Source organism: Stegostoma tigrinum, chromosome 13 (assembly GCF_030684315.1).
Source record: "Stegostoma tigrinum isolate sSteTig4 chromosome 13, sSteTig4.hap1, whole genome shotgun sequence".
In the NCBI taxonomy this organism is placed as follows: Eukaryota; Metazoa; Chordata; class Chondrichthyes; order Orectolobiformes; family Stegostomatidae; genus Stegostoma; species Stegostoma tigrinum.
The window spans coordinates 20288993-20311289 of record NC_081366.1 but is presented as its reverse complement, the minus strand read 5'-3'; the positions used below and the strand labels follow the sequence as shown (position 1 = coordinate 20311289).

Below are 22297 nucleotides of genomic sequence, written 5' to 3'. Positions count from 1 at the left end.
GAGTACAGCTGGATAATGGAGCAGAATGAAGAGATAGCAGGCCCAACACAATGAATATCATTGAAACCCAATTTTGTTTGCCTAATGTTTTGCAGAACATTCGTTATAAGCCTATTATACTTGAGTAGAATAATTTTTCATTCACTATAAACATAGAGGACAATGCATCTCAAATCTTAACTGTATGGTTCTCAATCAGTCATTAGTTGCATTATGGAACCCTTTCTCTTTAACCTTCTTAAACCGTTGACTTTTACAAGCCCATGCCATTATTGCAATGGGAATTTCAACCTGCTCAGAGAAAATTAAAATAAATACTGTGTAGACCAAACAAAGACACATACCATTCAATGAAGGGAAATGTTTGCAATTGCTGTAAAATAACTTTTCATTGAAGATCAGGCCAAAGAGCCAAGCTATTAATAAGTTGTGCAATTAGAGAACCAATATTATAGTGCATGAACTTTACTTGCTGAATAGTGAAATCTTTTTATTATGATTGAACAATATTTTATTGCTCTTCCCATCAAGCCACTTGGGTAAAGCAATAACAGGAAGGATGAAACATAAAACACAACTTTCTTTGCAAGAAACTACGAAGCCACGGGTCATTACAGATTGCTACTTCTGTAACTGGGCTGTTTTACAAGCTGTTCCATTTCCGCTTGAAAGACTGAATGCATTGCCAAATCACTTGACCAGCCAGAGCTCATCAGAGTTTCAAGTAGACATGGTTGTGACAGCAAAAGTTGTTAATGTGGGTGATACACACCTGTGGTGGCAAACTATTTCTCTATAGTTACACATCAATGAAAGTTGGTGGCAATGGAAGAGAAAAGAAGATCTGAGGCAATACTCCCATATATCAAAGAAAACAGGAATATCTAGCCCTTATTAGGCACTTTTCTTTTCTTCAAGATTATCCAACAGAGCTGTATAACTAGTTTATTTCCATCAAAATAATGCTGATCACTGTAAAATGCCAAGAAAACAAATTACATGAATGAATAATTTATCTGTTCTTGGTCATTCTAAACTGAAAGAGCTGTGTTGGCCAGCAATCCTGCAAAAGAACTCCTCACCAGTGATGTCTCTGCAAAAACCTGAAATTAAGGTGGAATAAGTGCTCCAGTGTTAAGGTTTCCTTGCAGACCAACATCTTTGGTATCAAAACGCTGGTTGCTGTCAGTCATCTGCATTGGCTACATCATCCATATCATACCTGGCACAAGAGTTCCAAAATGACCTCTCCACGTGTAGCTTTGCTTTGGCAAGTGGTTGCAAGAAGAGCAGAGGAAACCTTTCATAAAGGTTCTTAAAGCTTCCATGAGAAACTGCAACATTTTCAGTGACCCTTGAGAATTTCTTGCCTAAGATCACCCATACATTGCCCACTAAGATGCCACCAATGTCAAGCATTACCAAGAGATTCAAATGAATGCCAAGCACAAACAATTATGCAGGGAGTGAACATCTGAGCACATCATGCATGCCTCTTCAAACACCACTGGATTCAAACTCCTCCAATCCTGGAACTATGTATATGTTTCAGTTGGAAAATACACTTAAATAAAAGTGAAAAAAAAATGCAGATGCTGGAAATCTGAAACAGAAAATGCTGGAAGAAGCTCAGCAGGTTTGGCGACTTCTTCAGAAGGCTAGGAGAATCAGAATAGACCGAAAGCATTAACATTGCTTTTCCCTGCACAGCTACTGTCAGACCTATTGAGCTTTTCCAGCAATTTTTGTTTTTATTTGAAAATGTGGTCACCTGATCAGGCAGGCTAGGCTGATACAAAGTCTAATAAAATCCCAAAGTTTTCCAGTTTCCTTAGAAAAATAAGAACAACAAAGAATTTAATCTATACATTGCTGATCATACCTCAGAATGTCCTAAAATGATTTCCAGCCAAATGAATACGCTTGAAATATAGGAACTGACATAGAAAACTCAGCAATTCTCTCAGGCTTACAAGCAACAAGAATAATCAGAAAATCTGTTTTTAGTGATTTTAACTGCAAAACTACAAGAAGTTAATTATTTTTATTGATTAATTACTAAGATAAGTCTTGGTCCAACCCCAGACACAGTTCCTTTGTTTTTCTTTTAATTGTCTTCTGCATCTGTGTAAGAGGGCAGATGAATCTTCAATTTAATGTCAATTCAAAAAGAGATCCTGACAATGCAGCACACCTTCAGAGCTGCACAGAACTCTATCTGTAGCAGGACTTGAACCTATTATCACCTGACTATTAAGTGAAATTGCTGCCACTAACACAAAATTGACATGTAAACTTAATCGCCTAAGCCCCTCTACTGGGGTCACTGTTGCATTAAAAATACATTTTACAGAGTCTATTAAACAAGTCACAAACATCAACATTAATTACCTTTTATTTCTGCAGCAATAACACAACAATAGAACAATTCCACTTGATATGAAAATTTTTGTCTGTTAAAATAAACCCTGAGGGATAGGAGAAATGACAAGAAAAAAACGAGAAGATATCTTGACAGAAAGCAAAATACAAAACCTGTTCAATCTCAAATCGTTTTTTATATCTGATCTTAAGTCCACACTGCCACACAGTTAGTAAACTCTTTTTCTACTCTGCAAAACTTAATTAGCAAGTTAAAAAAAACTGATAACTGAATAAATTCAAACTCTGATTCAATGTAACCATAGCTCAGCCATGGTAATGTGATGTGGGAATAGATTCTAATGATTTGATGATAGTTCCTCTTCTTTACTTGAACATTGCTTATAATTTCCCAATGAGTGGGACTATGATTTTTGAGAATGTATCATGAAGGTTAAACAAGTCTGCAAGTCCGAACAAAAGCCAAAATAAACCAAAGAGACAACCTTGTTAAATACTGTAAAAGAGCAGAGCAGGAACTAGTTTCTGAATTTGTTCATTAGAATTGCTTAAATTGTTTTTGTTATTTGATCAATTTTCTCCTCAAAATTAAGATCACTCATACAAGGCATTGGTTATAATTTGAGCCAAGTTCTAATATCAGAATCAGGATAACAATTCATCTGCAGCAATCCAGCAATACACTGCAATCCTCCAATTCAGAACAGCACTCCAACTGCATATATTGTATCTGGTGCATCATTTCAGTCATCTGCCAATCAGTACTCTACAATTGCCACTTCTGTGCTGTGGTTTCATATGCATTAGGAAGAGGATTGAGGCTGCTGCAAACTAATTTTGCTTAGGATCTTCACTGCTGACATAGGGATGAGACTTTCATCCCATTAGCCTGAGGTTAAATTTAAAAATAAGGACAGCAGAGCTAACAAGCTTTGAGGACTAAGATTCTACCTGCCTCATGTTTAGCTAGAATTAAAAATACAGAAATGTATTACAGAGCTTCATGGCGTGCTGTGCTAGGTACCCTTCAGTGTAAAATTGTACTTGTTAATCAAGATTGTAGATGTTTATTCATGTTTTCTGGTCAGATTTTTTCTACCTAAATAATTTCTTGATATGATAACAATACCATTTTTAATGTAATCTAAACCACAATCTATTTGATTTGAGTTCATTTCAATTTACACTGTCAATCTGTTGTTTCACCATTTTCTTCTGTCTTAGGTCTGCAATGAATTATAGGCTAAAGTTGAGATGGAAAATACCCTAGACATTTTTTTTCATTTTATTTTAGAAACGATTATTTAATAGGAAAGATGTCACATGGCATATACTTTACACTGATAACCTAGAGCCATAATATATCTACCATTCACAGCATAGCAAGCATGATAGCATAAATAAGAAGACATTTAAAAAAGCAATAGGTGTAGCTGAGGGAAGATTGTTAAATGGAGAGAATTGTGATTTTTTTAAATTAAGGAAATTCATTCCATGACTGGAAATTAATATCCTGAGAATACCAGAAAATTGATTGGAGATTGCAACAAACACTATGTAGGAGACGCTGGAATCTGTACTGGAAAAAAATTGCTGGAGATCACAACTGGTCAGGCAGCATCTTTGGAGAGAGAGCAAGCTAATGTTTCAAGTCGAGATAACTCTTCCTCAGAGGCCCCACATGGTTCTGTTGAAGATTCATTTAGGCTCGAAACATTAGCTTGCTGTCTCTCCACAGATGCTGCCTGACCTGCTGTGTTGTCCGGCATTTTTGTTTTCAGAACAAAACCGACAGCCCGGTTCTTCTGGTCATTTCCAGCCAGTCAAAGAAGAGATATACCTTGACAGATATACATTTAGACCCCCTGGATATCCAGGTGCAAAGTTTATGAGGTGATTGTCCAGGAATTTTGAACATCCAATGGCCAACAATCTGTATCCTTAACCCTTTGAAAATGACTCCAACTCTGAGTTACAGACAGGCATTTGAGGGTCCTACCTACTTGCCTGGATAGTTGCCCAGGAAAAGTTAGGCAATTAAAACTTGACCCAAAACCTGGGTGACTACATGATTAACTCTGCAGTCACTCACACTGATTGTACCCCACTTCAAAAACTAAATTGTGAACATACTGACTCCAAGCCCACCAGCGCCCCAGTCTCTAGACCCTTGATCCTCCTCTCAACAAACATCCAATCCAGAAATCCGAGCCCCTTTGAAATCTCAAATCCAAACACCCTCCTCCCCTCACTTACTTTTCATGCACTGTACCTCCTCATGCGCCTGCCGAGGTACCACCCTATTCTCTGAACCACCTTGTAGGCTACATCCTCACTCATACAGTGTGCCATGTACCTGTGTCCTGAGTCATTCTGAAACACGCCACCTAGATTACAAGCACACTTTTCACTTTCAATGCAAGTGGGCGAGTAAGATTCGCAAAAGCTTTTGCAACAAAAATATATCTATAAAGTACTTGCATGTCAGCTTGTAGTTACCGGCATTTAGTACTTCCAGGGCAGGTACTAATTATGTTAATGATCAAACAGGACCAAACTTTCATACATGCATGACACATTAGCACAGCATCTATTGAGCAGCCATTTCCCTTTTCAGAAGATTATTCTCTAGATGATACCTGCACCCATCTCCACCCACTCCCCAAACCCCAAACAGCCCAATTTCATAAAATAAATCCCACTGGGAAGCGCCTTCCTTGAAAAGTGGAAGAAATCCACACAATTGCTTTCCAAAAAGTAGTGAATAAAATCTATGAGAAAAGAATCCTGATTTGGACCTGACTAACACTCTTGGGGCATTTGCCATTATTTTCCATCACAATTCCATTGACAAATTGTAATGCCCTCTGCTATGTACCTTTTGGCAGTTAGGATACGGTATGTCTTCTTAGAATATAATCAGTGTATCATTGCATGTAACTTGAGGCCATAAATGTCTCAGACTCCATTTTAACTGGAGCTTCTGAACTATGAGATGTTGGTAAAAGTATGGCACTGTTTGTAACCAAATAAACTAGTATAAACACAAACCTGAAGTCCCTGTGATTGTAACACATTTATACATACATCAGGAATTGTAATAAGTGCCTGCTGACTCTTTCAGTACCATGATAACCCATCTATTTTTAAGATTCTGGGAGCTAACATCAGCCTTGTCGCATTGGTTACATACGTACTGCTGGGAGAAAAAAACACATGATATAGCAGCATGGGTACGTTGCACCTTAACTGTGAGGAATAACACAACACTCTGAAAGTGAGAGGCATTTAATTGATAGAACCACACAGCCTACCTCCAACTAAGCCTGTGGTGGGAAGATATTTTAATGTCTTTCCCACCTCAATGCTATCTGAGCTCATAGGTAGACAATTAAGGTATTCAAGGGCCTCAGCCCACTATTGCTGATAGTCAACCAGCTGCAGGTTCGACAGTCACCATAAGGGAAGTGTGCATGCTCCCATTAAGTTCCCTCATTGTCAAGCACTCAGTGTCCAATAGACGGTCCTGGCATGAGGTAGAAGGCTTGCTGAAAGCCATCTGCCATTCTTTCCTTGGACTCTATCGAATTCCATCTCATGGCCTAGAGCATAACATGTGTGAGCTTTTACAAACTTCCACCCCACACTTTCTTCACTTAAAGTTACTGATATTTTTAGGTCTCCAAGTCATGCAATGCTCCTGAGCCAAGGATAACATTCCCCACATGTGCTTTCCGTTACAGAATATGAACATGCACCAGTAGTTAACTTGGGCTTATTTCTCATTCTAGTTTCCTTGCTCACTAGGAATCTATTTTAAGCAGTCAACAATTCTCACAATGAGCACAGGCTTGAATGTGTGGAGGGTTTGAGTTGTAAGGGCAGACTGGATCGGCTAGAACTTTTTCTGTAGAGCATAGCAGTTCGAGGGGTGGCCTTATAGAAGGTCAGAAAATCACGAGAGACATAGATAAGGTGAACAGCAAAGTCTTTTCCCTAAAGCTAGGGGGAGTTCAAAACCGGAGGGCAGAAGTTTAAGGTGAGAGGGGAAAGATTTAAAAGGGATCTGAGTGGCAATGTTTTCATGCAGAGGGTAGTGCAGAATGAACTGCAGAAGAAGTGGTAGATGTAGGCATAGTTACACCATTTAAAAGACATTTGGACGGGTAAATGAATAGGAAAGGTTTCAAGAGATATGGACCAAATGCAGGCAAATAGGACTAGTTTAGTTTGGGAAACCATGTCGGCGTGGACAGGTTGGTCTGAAGGGTCGGCTTCTGTGCTGTATGATTCTATGCCTCTAGGGCTCTCATTCCGTCCTCAATTACCTGTTACCTATGTCTGTCTCTTATCCTGGGTCTGCAGTGGATGTCTTTCCAGCATCTCTGTTAGGTGGATTAGCCATGTTAAAATGCCCATAGTGTCCTGGGATGAGCAGGTTAGGTGGATGAGATAGATGTGGGTGGGATACTCCTCAGAGGGTTGGTGTGGACTTGATTGGCTAAATGGCCTGCATCCACACCGTACGGTTCTGTGATTTTCCATGGGAGATGTGGAAAATGTAGAGCTGCTGGTGTCTGATTTGTCAGCACTTTGTGGGAGTGGGAGGGACAGGCTTCCTGTCCCTGGGGTCCTTGGTCCTGGTGGGATATCCTGCCACTGGCCACTTACATGCTTAAATTCTACTTAATGTAGCAGGCTTTCCTCAAAGGCAGTGAGGAACTGTCGCTGGCTCTCCAACTGGTGGGCCGTTGCTGGGCGAAATGGCCTGCTTCCACATTGCAGGATGATGTCGTCACCTGGGCGAAATTATGTTGCCATCTATTCCTTTCCTGTTAGTGGACAATACGTGGAATGCTGATTGGGATTGAGCTGTGTTGTGAACAATATTTTGCTCTGTCTTCCATTAAAGTTAGGACTAAGTTTTGCAGCACTATGTTTTTTGGGTTTCAGAAACATTGCAATCATTTCAGTGAGTATGTTCAGACACATTCTGTATCACAAAGCTCAAAAAGCACAATGCTGCAAAGCTTAGTCCTAACTTTAAAGGAGGACAGAGCAAAATATTGTTCACAACGCAGCTCAATCCCAATCAGTATTCCACGTATTGTCCACTAACAGGAAAGGAATAGACGGCAACTGCCCTTTCTTTTGCTGTTTCCTTCTCTGATAGAATGAACACCCAAGGGCTTGACCTGGATCTCACTCAGAATAGACAAATATTTCAGATGATAAATGAAACAAAGCCCAAAGTGAAAGCACAACCCTATCTTTAAATGGTTTTGATCGGTAAAAGGAACAAAAAAACATGCAGAAATGCGAAAATCAAGTATTCTGAATGTGCCCCCATATGCCTCTTCTCTCCAGAACAGTTTTGAATCTGACAGCAAGAGAGGGATATCTGTAGATTTTTTTTTGGCTGTCTTCCTGCATAAATGAATATGTAATATGAAGCCTTTTCTTTCACTTGTGCATACTATCTCTCCCACATATCATAAACGTCAGATTCCGGGTGCAACAATTATGAAAACCTGTGACTGATTAATCATGAAATGTGATTGATTATTAATTTAAAATACTGCTGTCAAGGAATGAAAGACCAAATGTAATAGGATTCTGAAGGTTGACACAAATTAACTTCATCAGAGCTAGCTTCCCTAAGGATTTTGTATGTGTCTAACATTATTGTATTTGCTAAAACTTCCATTCTTCACATTTGTCATGAATGCATTCATTAAAATGGCTTCTGAAACAAATTACAACTTAGCATATCCTTTATATGCCTTGGTCCTTGAGGCAATAATGTCAACTGTGCTGAAGAAGGTGGTTGCTTATCCAGCATCAATTTTTCTATTCAAATGCTGTGCAGTTCTTCTTGTGTTTTTTTGCTTCAGCTTTTCCCTGTAAAACAGCTCCCAACTCCTCTTGTCCCATCAATATGGTCAGCTTACAAACCGCACACCATTGTGGCCTTAATTGATTATGTCACATCCAGCAACAAAAGTGTAAAACCTCGCATGCTTAAGTGCCACACAGCATAGAAATAAATGTTTGTGAAAAAGACGACAGCTGGATTTATAGAGCAATGTTCCTGTATTGTTAGCAAGACATTGTTTATAGCCTGCATACATTACTTTATGATTGAAACAAACAATGGCTTTCCACACCTGGCAATAAAAGTGAAAACATACTGTAACTCGTACAGGTATTTGTTAAGCTGCAGAGAAATACAATTGTTACCCCTGACTGAGACTGACATGCTTCACAAAACCACATGTCTCTTTCACAATGGGGCTCATGCAATGAAAATTGTTGGTTTGGTGATGGCTGGTTACTCGTCTATTGAGAATATACATATTCTGCCCATCTTGCTTAATGCACCCTACAGTGTCCCAGTTTTAAAATGACTGCAATTCACTAATGGAATACTAATGGACATTAGGATACATTTCTCTCATTTCCCTGAAGAGTACTGAGTACTCCTTATTTTTCTGGTATACCTGCATATGAGTAAATGTGCTGTAAACTGTAGGAATTATAGTAATAGCAGGATGATGCATAAGCTTTTGGAATTAATGTCATCAAAGATCTGAATACATATTAATTTAGTTCCACAACTGTCTTATCAGCTCCAACTGCAGCAGCAGATTTAGGTATCGCTACATGCAATGTGGATTTGATGTAATTCCATGACAGAAAAGGTCAATCATTCATGTACAAATGAAAGTACAAACAGTTACTATCAAATCAGCAAATCTTTCCCTTTTGACTGTTTAGACTCAGTGTACACTATTATTTTCGCTCCAGTTGTTGAATTTACACTGAGCAGACTGGGCCTGTAATGCCACCCACAGAACATTTCAAATAACTGCATTCCTGTGTGGGGCTGGATTGTCTTCCTTATTTCTTCAGGACTTAATGTCCATATTCAAAAAGAAAACCCCTTTACTCCAGTGCTGTTGCAACATACAATCCTGGTGGATAATTTTTTATCTCCCAAGTTCATGATAATGCTAGAATCAATGAATGGGTACCCTAAATAACTGTGAAATGTTGAGGGAAGATGGAGTGAAATATTTGCATCAGGTCATCAAGGGAAGTTTTCCCTTGTACCTCTTAAGAAAAAGAACAAACCCATTAAAACAGAATAATTTTACAATTTTATTACAAGTAACTGAGATCTTGAAAAAAACAGAAAGCGCTGGAAACCTCAGCAGGTCAGGCAATATCTACGCGGGAGAGCAAAGTAAACATTTCAAGTCGAGCTCAGTTCTTCTTTGGAACCATTGAACTTGCAGAAAATCTTGTACTTCCAACATTCTCAGAAATTTCAGAACTGAAAACAATTCCTATTATATACCCTCCTGCAAATCTTGTTTGTGACAGTATTACCCTGCCCTGATATCATCGCCTCAGCTCTGTCTTTCGAAGTCACTTTTAATGATTGTCAGTGCTGTTTTCATTTTATTGACAGCACAATATATGACAGATGACAGACAGCAAGTCTATAAATTAATACCTTGGTTCGGATTTCTTCTTTCTTTGCTGGCAAAGCAGCGACTGACAACCGTAACAAGCATCAACATCTTGTAAAATCAGTCCTTGGGTTGCCGAGAATACAGAAAGATTTAGGACTATCTCACAAGGGTGAGTTAAACAATGAGTATTGGTTATAGATTTCTCTGACACCTGTTGGAGATGTTCCAACAATCCAGGTTGTAAAAGTGATGACATCCTCTACTACAATTGACTGAGGAATTTCAAAGGATAACATCACAGTCCATGATCATTCTAAATGTGGCAGTGCATGAGGCTTTCATGCCAATCTCCAATGCCCTTCACTAAGAATCAGCATAATCACTGACAGTGGCAGTTTGATAGCACAGTTCTTCCCCTATTTTGAAGTCTCCATATATCCGTAAGGCATTGATCATGGTGAAAAGTCTGAGACTAATAGCCAAGTAAAGGAAATATTTAATGAGCTGCACAACTGCAAATCATTCTTTACTGTGATCTAGGTTCAGTTGATTATTCCCAATACATGCCAGCCACCTCAAATATAAAAAAAAATGCTTGTCATGATGCCCCTTGTTGTTAGTAAGTAATCTTATTTGCCTGAACTTATCCTTCTAACATACACTCACCAACAAGGCGCCGCTGTCCCTGACTCATTTTTTCTTTCCTTTTGCATTGTGACTGTAATGCTATCCCATTAAGAATTTTTATTAATTCATGGGATGTGGGCAATGCTGGCTGGGCAAGAATTTATTACTCATCCTTAATTGTCTTGAGAAGCTTTTTTTTTAAACTACTGCAGTTGATTTAGGAGAGGCACAGACATAATATTGTGAGGGAGGGAGTTCCAAGATTCTGATCCAGAGAAATTGCAGGGACAAAATATTTCCAAGGCAATAAGGGGAGTAGCATGGAGGGGAATTTGCAGATGGTGGTGTTGTCATGTATATACTGCTCTTATCCTTCCAGGTGGAAGTGGACGTGGGTTTGGAAGGGGCTGTTTGAGGTGACTCAGTGAATTTCTGCATTCATTTTACAGAAGGTACACACTGCTGCTACCAGGGTCAGTGCTGGAAGAAGTCAATGTTTTTGGATGCGGTGCCAATCAAAGGGCTGCTGTGTCCTGGAAAGTGTCAAGCTTCTTGACTGTGTTTGGGACTGCATGTACCCAGGCAAGCGGGTAGTATTTCATCACATTCTTTACTTGTAGATAGTGTACAGGCTTTGAGGAGTCAGGAGGTGAATTACTCATTGCAGCATTTCTAGCTTCTGACCTGCTTGTATGGCCACAATATTTATATGGCTAGTTCAGTTTAGTTACTGGAAAATATTGGAATACTCAGAGGCGTGGGTAGAGTCTACATGGAGTAGATGCTCCTACTAGTAGGAAAGATGAGAATCTGAAGGGACAGCCTCGGATTGAAGGCCAACCCTTCAGAACTTAGACGAAGCGGAATTTCCTCAGCCGGAGGGTGGTTAATCCACGGAAGTCATTGCCGCAGCAGACTGTGGGGACAAATCATTGAGGTATTTAAGATGGAGATAGATAGCTTCTTGATTGATAAATGGGATCAAGGGTTATGGGGAAAAGAAGGAGAATGGAGTTGAGAAACATATCAGCTATGATTGAATGGTGAAGCAGCTTCAATCGGCTGAACGGCCTAATTCTGCTCCTATGTCTCATAGTCTTATAGTCTTAACATGGTAGCCCCAAGATGTGGATTCAGCGATAGAAACTGCATGGAGTTTCAAGGGGCGATGATTAGATTATTTTGCTGGAGAAGGTCATTGCCTAACACTTGTACGGTGTAAAAATGTAACATTCGTATTGGGCAAAAAGGATCACCTGAATCTTAATGAATAAGGAGTTCACAGGTTTAACAAGTACTCTGTTAAACCAGTCAATCTCAGGTGGCGTGACAATGGAAACAGAACAATTGACGTCAGTGCTTTTGAAATGAAGAGAAAAAAGTAACCCCAGCCAGGATACTTGATCACGGTGCGTATGCTCTGGCAAGGATAGTTTTGAGACTATTTCTATTGTCGCGAGAATCAAAGCCCTGAAGCTGCTGGGATTTGTGGAAACATATTGTAGTGATCTCATGAATTCCGTGGGACAAGTGAAAAAAAAGTAAAAAAAAACTATGACTTAACATAAAACTCCTGTTTTTTGGCTGAACATCAACATTAAGGCACAGAACAAATTAGACGCCATGCTCTACTGAACTCTTTTACAGCATTTGTGCTTATGGGACCATTTACATGGAAAACCTCCATGCTAATTCCGAGACTGTATCTTTGAGTGGCATAAGAAACATTTTACTGAAAGCTACAAATCAACTTCAAGTGCATGCACCCTTCGTAAACTATATCCTTTGCGAGCTTGCAATAAATCTATCTTTGCCACTTTATGAAATCCAAATTGCAAATGAACTGCCACAAAGAGAAAATAAATTATGCACCTCACCAGTCCAAATTGACCAAGTATTATTGTAACTTATGTAGTCGTGGCCAGGAAATATCAAGTTTACTCAAAGAACTTTAACATAAGCTGATTTTTCACTCAATATTGCTGAAATGAAAAAGAAATTCTGAATTTGTCTTACTGGCTTTCTTCCTCCACTCTTTGTCCCTTCGTTGAAAGTCTTCAGTCTTGCGTTTGGCATCTAAACAAAGGAAAACACAAAATAAAAACAATACACCCTACTGATTACAAATAACTGTGAGATTTACTCATAGCAATTATTAACACGCGTACAGCAGGTTGTCTTCTTAATCAAGCATGTGACCCGAATTTGTTAGAAATCAGTTTTTTAGTAAAAGCTACCAATGCTGTACATTGAAGAAATTCCACCTTCTTTTTCTCACATAAAAGATGGCAATATACTCTCACTTTGAAAGATATTATGTACCTCATGTCACAACAGACTTCTGAAGTTGACAGGCAACAGCAATGGTGTCTCAGCTGTCTTTAAAGCACAGGGAAATAGAAACTCTTCCAAAAGCCCCTTTTCTATTGAGGACGAGTTGTTATTTCATCTTTGCTGCCACTGAGAAACTCAGGGGGAATTGTGACCTGAATTTAGCTTCTATGTTATTTTACTGTGTATGGCACATTCAGACCAATACATCTGTGAGCAAAACTCCGTCTCTTTACTTGTAGCCATCAGAAATGGTTTGACAGCTGCATAATTCCCTCTACATATCTTAGGCGTATGCACTATTTAAATAAATGTAGTCACCACTGTCCAGGAATTGTAGAGCTAGAATGGGCAAGATTTATGTCCAACATGCTACAGATTCAAAATATTGTCTATCCCAACATTTTGTTTGATTTCTGATGCCCTATCCTTTTATTTAGCCAGATTGATGACGAAACAAAATACTACGTCAGTATCAGTGATAATGGGAACTGCAGATGCTGGAGAATCCAAGATAACAAAATGTGAGGCTGAATGAACACAGCAGGCCCAGCAGCATCTCAGGAGCACAAAAGCTGACGTTTCAGGCCTAGACCCTTCATCAGAGAGGGGGATGGGGTGAGGGTTCTGGAATAAATAGGGAGAGAGGGGGAGGCGGACCGAAGATGGAGAGAAAAGAAGATAGGTGGAGAGGAGAGTATAGATGGGGAGGTAGGGAGGGGATAGGCCAGTCCAGGGAAGATGGACAGGTCAAGGAGGTGGGATGAGGTTAGTAGGTAGGAGATGGAGGTGCGGCTTGGGGTGGGAGGAAGAGATGGGTGAGAGGAAGAACAGGTTAGGGAGGCAGAGACAGGTTGGACTGGTTTTGGGATGCAGTGGGTGGAGGGGAAGAGCTGGGCTGGTTGTGTGGTGCAGTCGGGGGAGGGGACGAACTGGGCTGGTTTTGGGATGCGGTGGGGGAAGGGGAGATTTTGAAGCTGGTGAAGTCTACATTGATACCATTGGGCTGCAGGGTTCCCAAGCGGAATATGAGTTGCTGTTCCTGCAACCTTCGGGTGGCATCATTGTGGCACTGCAGGAGGGCCATGATGGACATGCCATCTAAAGAGTTGGAGGGGGAGTGGAAATGGTTTGCGACTGGGAGGTGCAGTTGTTTACTGCGAACTGAGCGGAGGTTTCTGCAAAGCGGTCCCCAAGCCTCCGCTTGGTTTCCCCAATGTAGAGGAAGCCACACCAGGTACAGTGGATGCAGTATACCACATTGGCAGATGTGCAGGTGAACCTCTGCTTAATGTGGAATGTCATCTTGGGGCCTGGGATAGGGGTGAGGGAGGAGGTGTGGGGGCAAGTGTAGCATTTCCCGCGGTTGCAGGGGTAGGTCCCAGGTGTGGTGGGGTTGGAGGGCAGTGTGGAACGAACAAGGGAGTCACGGAGTGAGGAACCCTGCAGCCCAATGGTATCAATGTGGACTTTACCAGCTTCAAAATCTCCCCTTCCCCCACCGCATCCCAAAACCAGCCCATTTCGTCTCCTCCCCCCACTGCACCACACAACCAGCCCAGCTCTTCCCCTCCACCCACTGCATCCCAAACCCAGTCCAACCTGTCTCTGCCTCCCTAACCTGTTCTTCCTCTCACCCATCCCTTCTTCCCACCCCAAGCCGCGCCTCCATCTCCTACCTACTAACCTCATCCCACCTCCTTGACCTGTCCGTCTTCCCTGGACTGACCTATCCCCTCCCTACCTCCCCAACTATACTCTCCTTTCCACCTATCTTCTTTTCCCTCCATCTTCGGTCCGCCTCCCCCTCTCTCCCTATTTATTCCAGAACCCTCACCCCATCCTCCTCTCTGATGAAGGGTCTAGGCCCGAAACGTCAGCTTTTGTGCTCCTGAGATGCTGCTTGGCCTGTTGTGTTCATCCAGCCTCACATTTTGTTATCTACGTCCCTATCAGATGTAATACTCTAGCCAGCACTGCTATGCAATATTCCATGGTGCTTTACAAATATCCGTGATGTACAAAAGTTTCTAGAGTGTATCCAAATTTCATACACATCAAAATACTGGAAAATGATTTTGTCTGTTTTCATTGGCATTGCATGAGGAAAAGTGGCCAGATCACCAGAAGAACTTCATATGTATAGCTATGATTTATATTCAGAACCTCAGGATAAATTGACCAAATTTTCAAATAATACAAAATTAAGGAGACAAAAAAGATTGATAGAATCCCAGCAAATTCACACATGACGTATTCAACCTATAGAACATTACAGCACAGTACAGGCCCCTCGGCCCTCGATGTTGTGCCGACCTGTCATACCGATCTCAAGCCCATCTAACCTACACTATTCCATGTACGTCCATATGCTTGTCCAATGAAGACTTAAATGTACTTAAAGTTGGCGAATCTACTAACGTTGCAGGCAAAGCGTTCCATTCCCTTACTACTCTCTGAGTAAAGAAACTACCTCTGACATCTGTCCTATATCTTTTGCCCCTCAATTTAAAGCTATGCCCCCTCGTGCTCGCCGTCACCATCCTAGGTAAAAGGTTTTCCCTATCCACCCTATCTATCCCTCTGATTTATTTTATATGTTTCAATTAAGTCACCTCTCAACCTTCTCTCTAATGAAAACAGCCTCAAGTCCCTCAGCCTTTCCTCATAAGACCTTCCCTCCATACCAGGTAACATCCTAGTAAATCTCCTCTGCACCCTTTCCAAAGCTTCCACATCCTTCTTATAATGCAGTGACCAGAACTGTACGCAATACTCCAAGTGCGGCTGCACCAGAGTTTTGTACAGCTGCAGCATAACCTCTTGGTTCCGGAACTCGATCCCTCTATTAATAAAAGCTAAAACACTGGATGCCTTCTTAACAGCCCTGTCAACCTGGGTGGCAACTTTCAAGGATCTGTGCACATGGACATCGAGATCTCTCTGCTCATCTACACTGCTAAGAATCTTACCATTAGGCCAGTACTTTGCCTTCAGGTTACTCCTACCAAAGTGCATCACCTCACACTTGTCTGCATTAAAATCCATTTGTCACCTCTCAGCCCAGTTCTGCAGCTTGTCTATTTCTCTCTGCAACCTACAGCATCCTTTGTCACTATCCACAGCTCCACAGATCTTAGTGTCATCTGCAAATTTACTAACCCATCCTTCTAGGCCCTCATCCAGGTCATTTATAAAAATGACAAACAGCAGTGGACCCAACACCGACCCTTGCGGTACACCACTAGTAACTGGTCTCCAGGATGAACAATTCCCATCAACTACCGCCCTCTGTCTTCTTTCAGCAAGCCAATTTCTGATCCAAACTGCTATATTTCCTACAATTCCATTCCTCGGCTTTTTGTACAATGCCGACTGGGGAACCTTATCGAATGCCTTGCTGAAATCCATATATACCACATCAACCGGTTTCCTCTCATCTACCTGTTTGGTCACCTTCTCAAAGAACTCAATAAGGTTTGTGAGGCACGACCTACCCTTCACAAAACTGTGCTGACTATCCCTAATCAATTTATTCTTTTCTGGGTGATTATAAATCCTATCCCTTATAACCTTTTGCAAGCAACAATCAAAAGTGCAAACAGAATGTTGTCTTATCTTGAAATCATTTCTGCTTTAAATCTCGGGTTGTATACATCCCTTTCTCCCACTATGCTGATTCCTGATGAGTGTCTGGGATAAGGGAAAATTCTGAAATTGGCTTTTCAGATTAGAGAGTGCAGAGCCAAGTAGTGTTCCCATGAGACATTTAAGGGAACCAAGAAAGTAAATCCAGATTAGTCCTCTCTGAAATAAATACAAGCGGACACAGCGTTAAGCTAGGAAGAGGTAAACATAGCAGTACAGAAGTTGTTTAAAAGGCAGACCTGTTGGTAAAGAGCTTGGTCTTGCATTCATTAAGAAAAATACAACAATACCAAATTTCAAACAATCACAACATTTGAACATTAGCCAAAGCAAACTGTTTCATGTTGCTATGACGCAATGATAACAGAAGTTGTGTTTTCTGCTAATAGCATACTGCCATCAGTTTAAAAGACATTCTCACAACCACCCAATTGAGCAACATGTACGAATTTCAGTGCCAGTGTGATGCCTGGACTATTGGTGATATGTCCCAAAGATAAGCTGATCAAATCAAAAATCTTCTTTCAGATATTCATAATAGGCACAGCACAAGCTATACTATACCAGCATATACCATAAGACACAGGAGCAGAATTAAGTCATTAAACGCATCAAGACTGTTTTACCATTCGATCATGGCTGATATGTTTCTGAATCCCATTCTCCTTCCTTTTCCCCATTACCCTTGATCCTCTCACACATCAAGAACCTACTTAAGACACCTCTGTAAAACCTATATAAAAGACACTCAATAACATTCCCTCCACAGGTTTCTGCAGCAATGAGTTCTACATATTCACAACTCACTGACTGAAAGAATTCATCCTCATCTTCTTGCAGGTCATCTCTTCACTTTGAGGCTGTGTCCTCAGATTCTAATCTCCCCTGTAGTGGAAACATCTTCTCCATGTCCACTTTATCTCGGCCTCACAGTGTTCTATCAGTTTCGATCATGCCCCTCTGTGCATCTTTCTAAATTCCGTTGAGTATAGACCCAGATGTCTCAACCATTCATCATATGACAAGCACTTCATCCCCAGCATTATTCTTGTTATCCTCCTCCGCACCTCCTCCAAGGCCAGCACATCCTTTCTTAGCTATGGGGCCCGAAACTGCTCACAATATTCCAAATACAGTCTGACCAATTGGAATATTGTAAGGAGTTTTGGGCCATGCTTGCAACAGGTCCACTATAAAACATTTACTCATAGATATGATTCTGGAATTGGGCAGCACTTGCTGAATAGTCCCGAGTACAACCTAAGATGCTGCTTGGCCTGCTGTGTTCATCCAGCTCTACACTTTGTTATCTGAGCACAACAATGATTACTTTAATAATGACTTTAAGATAATCATTGAAATTGAAGCATGGCTCATTTACTTTTGCTGGAAGTGGCATGCATTCATGTGCAGGGTCCTGGTCTGGAGATTGTTTGAAATTTTACATTTTTTAATTTGTCCTTATGAGTACGATGAAAATCTTCAACATGTCTCTTTTCTCATTAGTAAATTTATGTGATACTCGAAAAATATTCCTCACAAGTGAAGGACTTAACACATGAAATAGGGTTCCACTCAGTAATGGAGGATAACCCCGAGAGTTACTCAATGAAATGTCATACATCACATTGGATGAATGAATCAAGTTGGGCCAAATGTTCTTTACTCATCTATAATTAACATTGAGATGCTATAATCTTCAAGATCTATCTCTTAGAATGTTGCATTTACTGAATATTGTTGGCCTCATGCCGTTTATGATGATATTAAGGTAATTTCATTTTGGATTTCCACTGTTGGCAAAAAGAGAAGACTTCCATCCCATTAGGCCTAGACAGATTCAAATCCAGTTGCCTGCGGTGGAAGAAATTGTACTAATCCACTGCTTCACACAGTTGCCCTGAAGCATGACTCAAATATTTGGAACATTGTACTTGCGGGGAAAAAAAATAAATATGCCGTTACTAATTTAGTCCTGAAATTAAAAAGAACAATATATTTCCAGTGACAAATGTAGGCTCTTGGCCATGGCAGTAGATACCGTTAAATGAAACGAGCCATCAGAATATATTAGTGAACAGGTACACGGCTGACAAATCACTGGCTCATAATAAAGTACTCTGTACAGGATTAGGAATAGAGACAGAACAAGATCTGGAGGGAGAGAGAGAGAGCACGCGCAGACTTCTGGTATTGCTGAATTAATGCGGTGACAAGCCTTAAGCTGAAACCTAATGCAATTTGGTGATAGTGGGATTAGTGTTCAGGCCAGCAAAAGCTGTATTAAGCATGTCCCATGGTGCAAGATGTAGTATAAGCTGCGTAAAAGCAGACACCGCGTGCCATTTGGGAGTTAATGACATTTGTACAGTATCTTTTACTTTGTTTGAAAAATCTGGCTCCCCTGGTCATTCAGGAGGATGAGTTTTTTTTGGGTGTCCTGTTCACACATCACCATCTGTCTTGCTGTAGACTAACCAAAGCTTGTTCATAAAAACCTAGGAAGACTCGATCTTCAATACTTGTTCCATCAGGGCAAGGTGTTGTCCTTGGCTCAGCATCTACCCACAGCAAAAAGTGCCAGTGCCATCAGGGAAATTGAATCTCTGACTCCCCATTCTGTGCAGAGCAGCACTTTGACATTTTGCCATGTTGTTGACTTTATATCACCTACATGTGACATTTTATGCTGACTACTTAGTTTTTGTTCCCATCTGAGGTGCTAGACAAATGAATTCAGGAACTTGCATCACTCAATAGCATTTCTATTCTTCTCAAATATCAACTGCATTTATACATTCCTTGTCTGCACTGGAAAGTGAAGACTAGGCCATCTGAACATATCACATTAATATTCAGAGGTTGCCACTGATGCGTACAGAAACCAGACACTGCTCTGCGAATGTAAAACAGTTCTCTCCATCCAGAATCAACCATACGCATACAGCAGGTATTGTGATATGCAACTTTGTGCTCAGAATATGTTTTTTGTTATCTTGTACTATTTCATTATTGCTGTGTTGGTTTTAAATTATTTGTTTTAGTTTTGAAAGCATTGTAGCAGCATTTAATATATCAGGAAGTTACAGAGTCCTGAATTTAAACATGCTGTCCAATTTCTTTAAGCATTCTACATTCTGTTGCAGGGATATTTATTAGAATTAAACAATATCTCCGTTTAATATTGCATGAAGTTTGGAGGTCAAGGTTTTCATAATAACTCCAACCAATAACACCCAAATCTCATCCAGTAGAATCGTCTAATAGTCTTTTCAGAGACTGTCATAAAACATCGTTAGGTTAAATTTCTTAGAAGAAAAACAATAATGTGTATTGATTTCCATGCAAATATTGTGTTTCATCAGTATGAAGGAAACGTGAAAGAAGTGAACAAATAGATTATCTTTCATTTTTTGTTCAAATTTTCTGACAGTCTACTAACTCAGTAATTATACTGTAGATGATTAGCTGAAATCATTTCTTGTGCCAACCTTCTGACTCACTTGCAAGAGTCTTAATATCAAACCTGCCCAAGAATTATGCAATTTAAGACCTCTATCAAATCAGCACTTAATTGCTCTGCTCTAACAAAAGGAGCATCAAATTTCAAATTGATCTTTACAAATGCCTTTGACAGCATCTTTCAACACCATGTTCTCTGGCACTGAGAAGGAGAAGTGCACCCCAAATGCTTGGGAACATCACAATCTGCAAGCTCCCTTCCAAACCACGGACATTCTAATTTGGAACTATGTTGCAATTTCTTCACTGTCACTGGGTCAAAATCTATGAAATCCTTCCATCCGAATAGCAGAGTCACCCAAGCTGACTTGACCTGTAACCTATGTGTTCTTTTTCAAACTTACACTTATCCTTTACACATGGAGTATCAGCACATATTATTTAAACATATACAAAGGAATCTACTTATTGGTTAATCATGTTTAAAAGATAGAAGCCTGTTTGAAGGATAGTCGGTGTTTACGGAATTCCTTGTAATGCTGTGTACCATGTGGATTACATGGATTGGGCTCCCCAGTGGAGCTGAGGCAGCAGCGTTAGTGCTCTGAATATATTAAGGATGGGCTGGGGTTGTAATTAAAGTGAAAGCCTGCCAGCTTCAGCTAATTACAACCTCCACTCACCTGTACTCAGTTCATATCAATAAACAGCTTCACTGGGGAGTCATTGTACTATATACACAAAATGCACATTTTTTGTAACCATGTCAACTGTTTACTGGTCTCTTGACGATGTTTGCTCGCATTCTGATGATATTCTCATTTCAGATTTTGTTAAAAAAAGTTCATTCTAAATTATATTAGGTGGAGTGCACTCCAAGTTGAGATAGGAGAAGAATTATATGAAAGATTCATATAAAATCATACAACTTTCTAACCTTTGTGAAATTTGCCTTGCAATAACAATGATCATGTAGGATAATTTAAGGACAATAATTGATAAGTAATAGCATCCATTGGAAAAATTTCTAAACCCTAAAGTAAGAATGTATCTGTTACTATCGTTAAAGTGTTATAAATTAGTAAATTCACTCATAGAGGCAGAACAGTCCAAGTAGCATTAAATTTACTCATGATATTAGCCAGCAAATTCCTTAAGGCTGGGAGGGTGAGAGAAGAAAAGCTAATTTTAAAGTGACTGCACCAATATTTTGAAGATTAAGTGTAAGTCGGGGAGCTGACCACTGTGAAGCTTTGCAGTAGAACTGGGTGTGGACAATGAATTGGCTGAAGTGTAAAAAAACAGTCTCTAATCATTTTGAAAGACGTGTCAGGATGGGGAAGAATCAAGTTCCTGAATGGTATGCAATGAAGATCAGTGCTGGGGTTTTTGTTATTTCACATTTTTATGGGCAGATTACATCAGACACTGAAGTCCAATGCCAGCTGTTAAATTTTTCAGAATAAAAAAAGATCATCAAGGGGCAAGAGGAGACAGGTTCAATATGTAACTAGGTAAATCGATGGAAAGCCACAGACAAAACAGGCAAGCACATATGACATGATATTGGCATCAACTATAAAAAAAATGTAAATTGCACAAATGCTAAACATGCATCAAAGAAGACGAGGGAATTATAACAGTTTTAACACTTAACACCTCAGATCATTTCATAGAAGTAATAGGAGGTACATGCTCAGTGATTTGGTTAATGTGACCACATGACAAAAGAAAAATTTTAAAACTTGAGAACTGTGTTCAATTTTTGACCTTTGAGATACAAGGCGAGGACTCAACCTTTGAGGCTGTGCCTCATCTTTCTATTCTGCACTCTTTATTCACCTCTTACTAAACTGCTGATCACCCAGCTTCCTCTCTCGCTGGTTGGGCATGATGTACTGAGATCTGCTGTTGAAGGCATATTGACATTGGCTAATGCCTGTGGTTTGTTAAATATGACTGTATCAGACTGTTGCATGGACTGAAGAAGCTCTGAGGAAGAGTCACTGGACCCGAAATGTTAACTCTGATTTTTCTTCACAGATGCTGCCAGATGTCCTGAGCCTTTCTAGCAATTTATTTTTATTTTGTTGCATGGACTGGTTTGTTGAACAGTTCCCCCAACGTTGGCACTTATGCTCAAGGTTTTTAGCTCTTCCCTCAATGCTTATTTACCTTATCCATCCTTCCACATTAAAGCGCTTCAACATGGCAGTGACTAAATTCAAATTTCCCTTCTATGTGAATCATAATCTAACCCCTTCCTTAACAGCAAAAGTTGGCTCTTCCAGAGATTGGGATGATATTCCAATATCCAGATTCTGACCTGTCACTTTTAAGGGTCTTCCTTAGCGATATGATTACAGAAA

At 40.2% G+C, this 22297-nt stretch overlaps 1 protein-coding gene across 1 annotated transcript in view; it reads right to left on the bottom strand.

Moving 5' to 3' along the window:
• The window catches only part of LOC125458215 (teneurin-2-like), a 2666206-nt gene that overhangs the window by 1321343 nt on the left and 1322566 nt on the right, over positions 1-22297 (bottom strand). The window contains exon 10 of the mRNA XM_059650601.1: positions 12504-12563. The gene's annotated coding sequence lies outside the window, so the exon portion shown is untranslated. The remainder of the gene's footprint in view (positions 1-12503; positions 12564-22297) is intronic.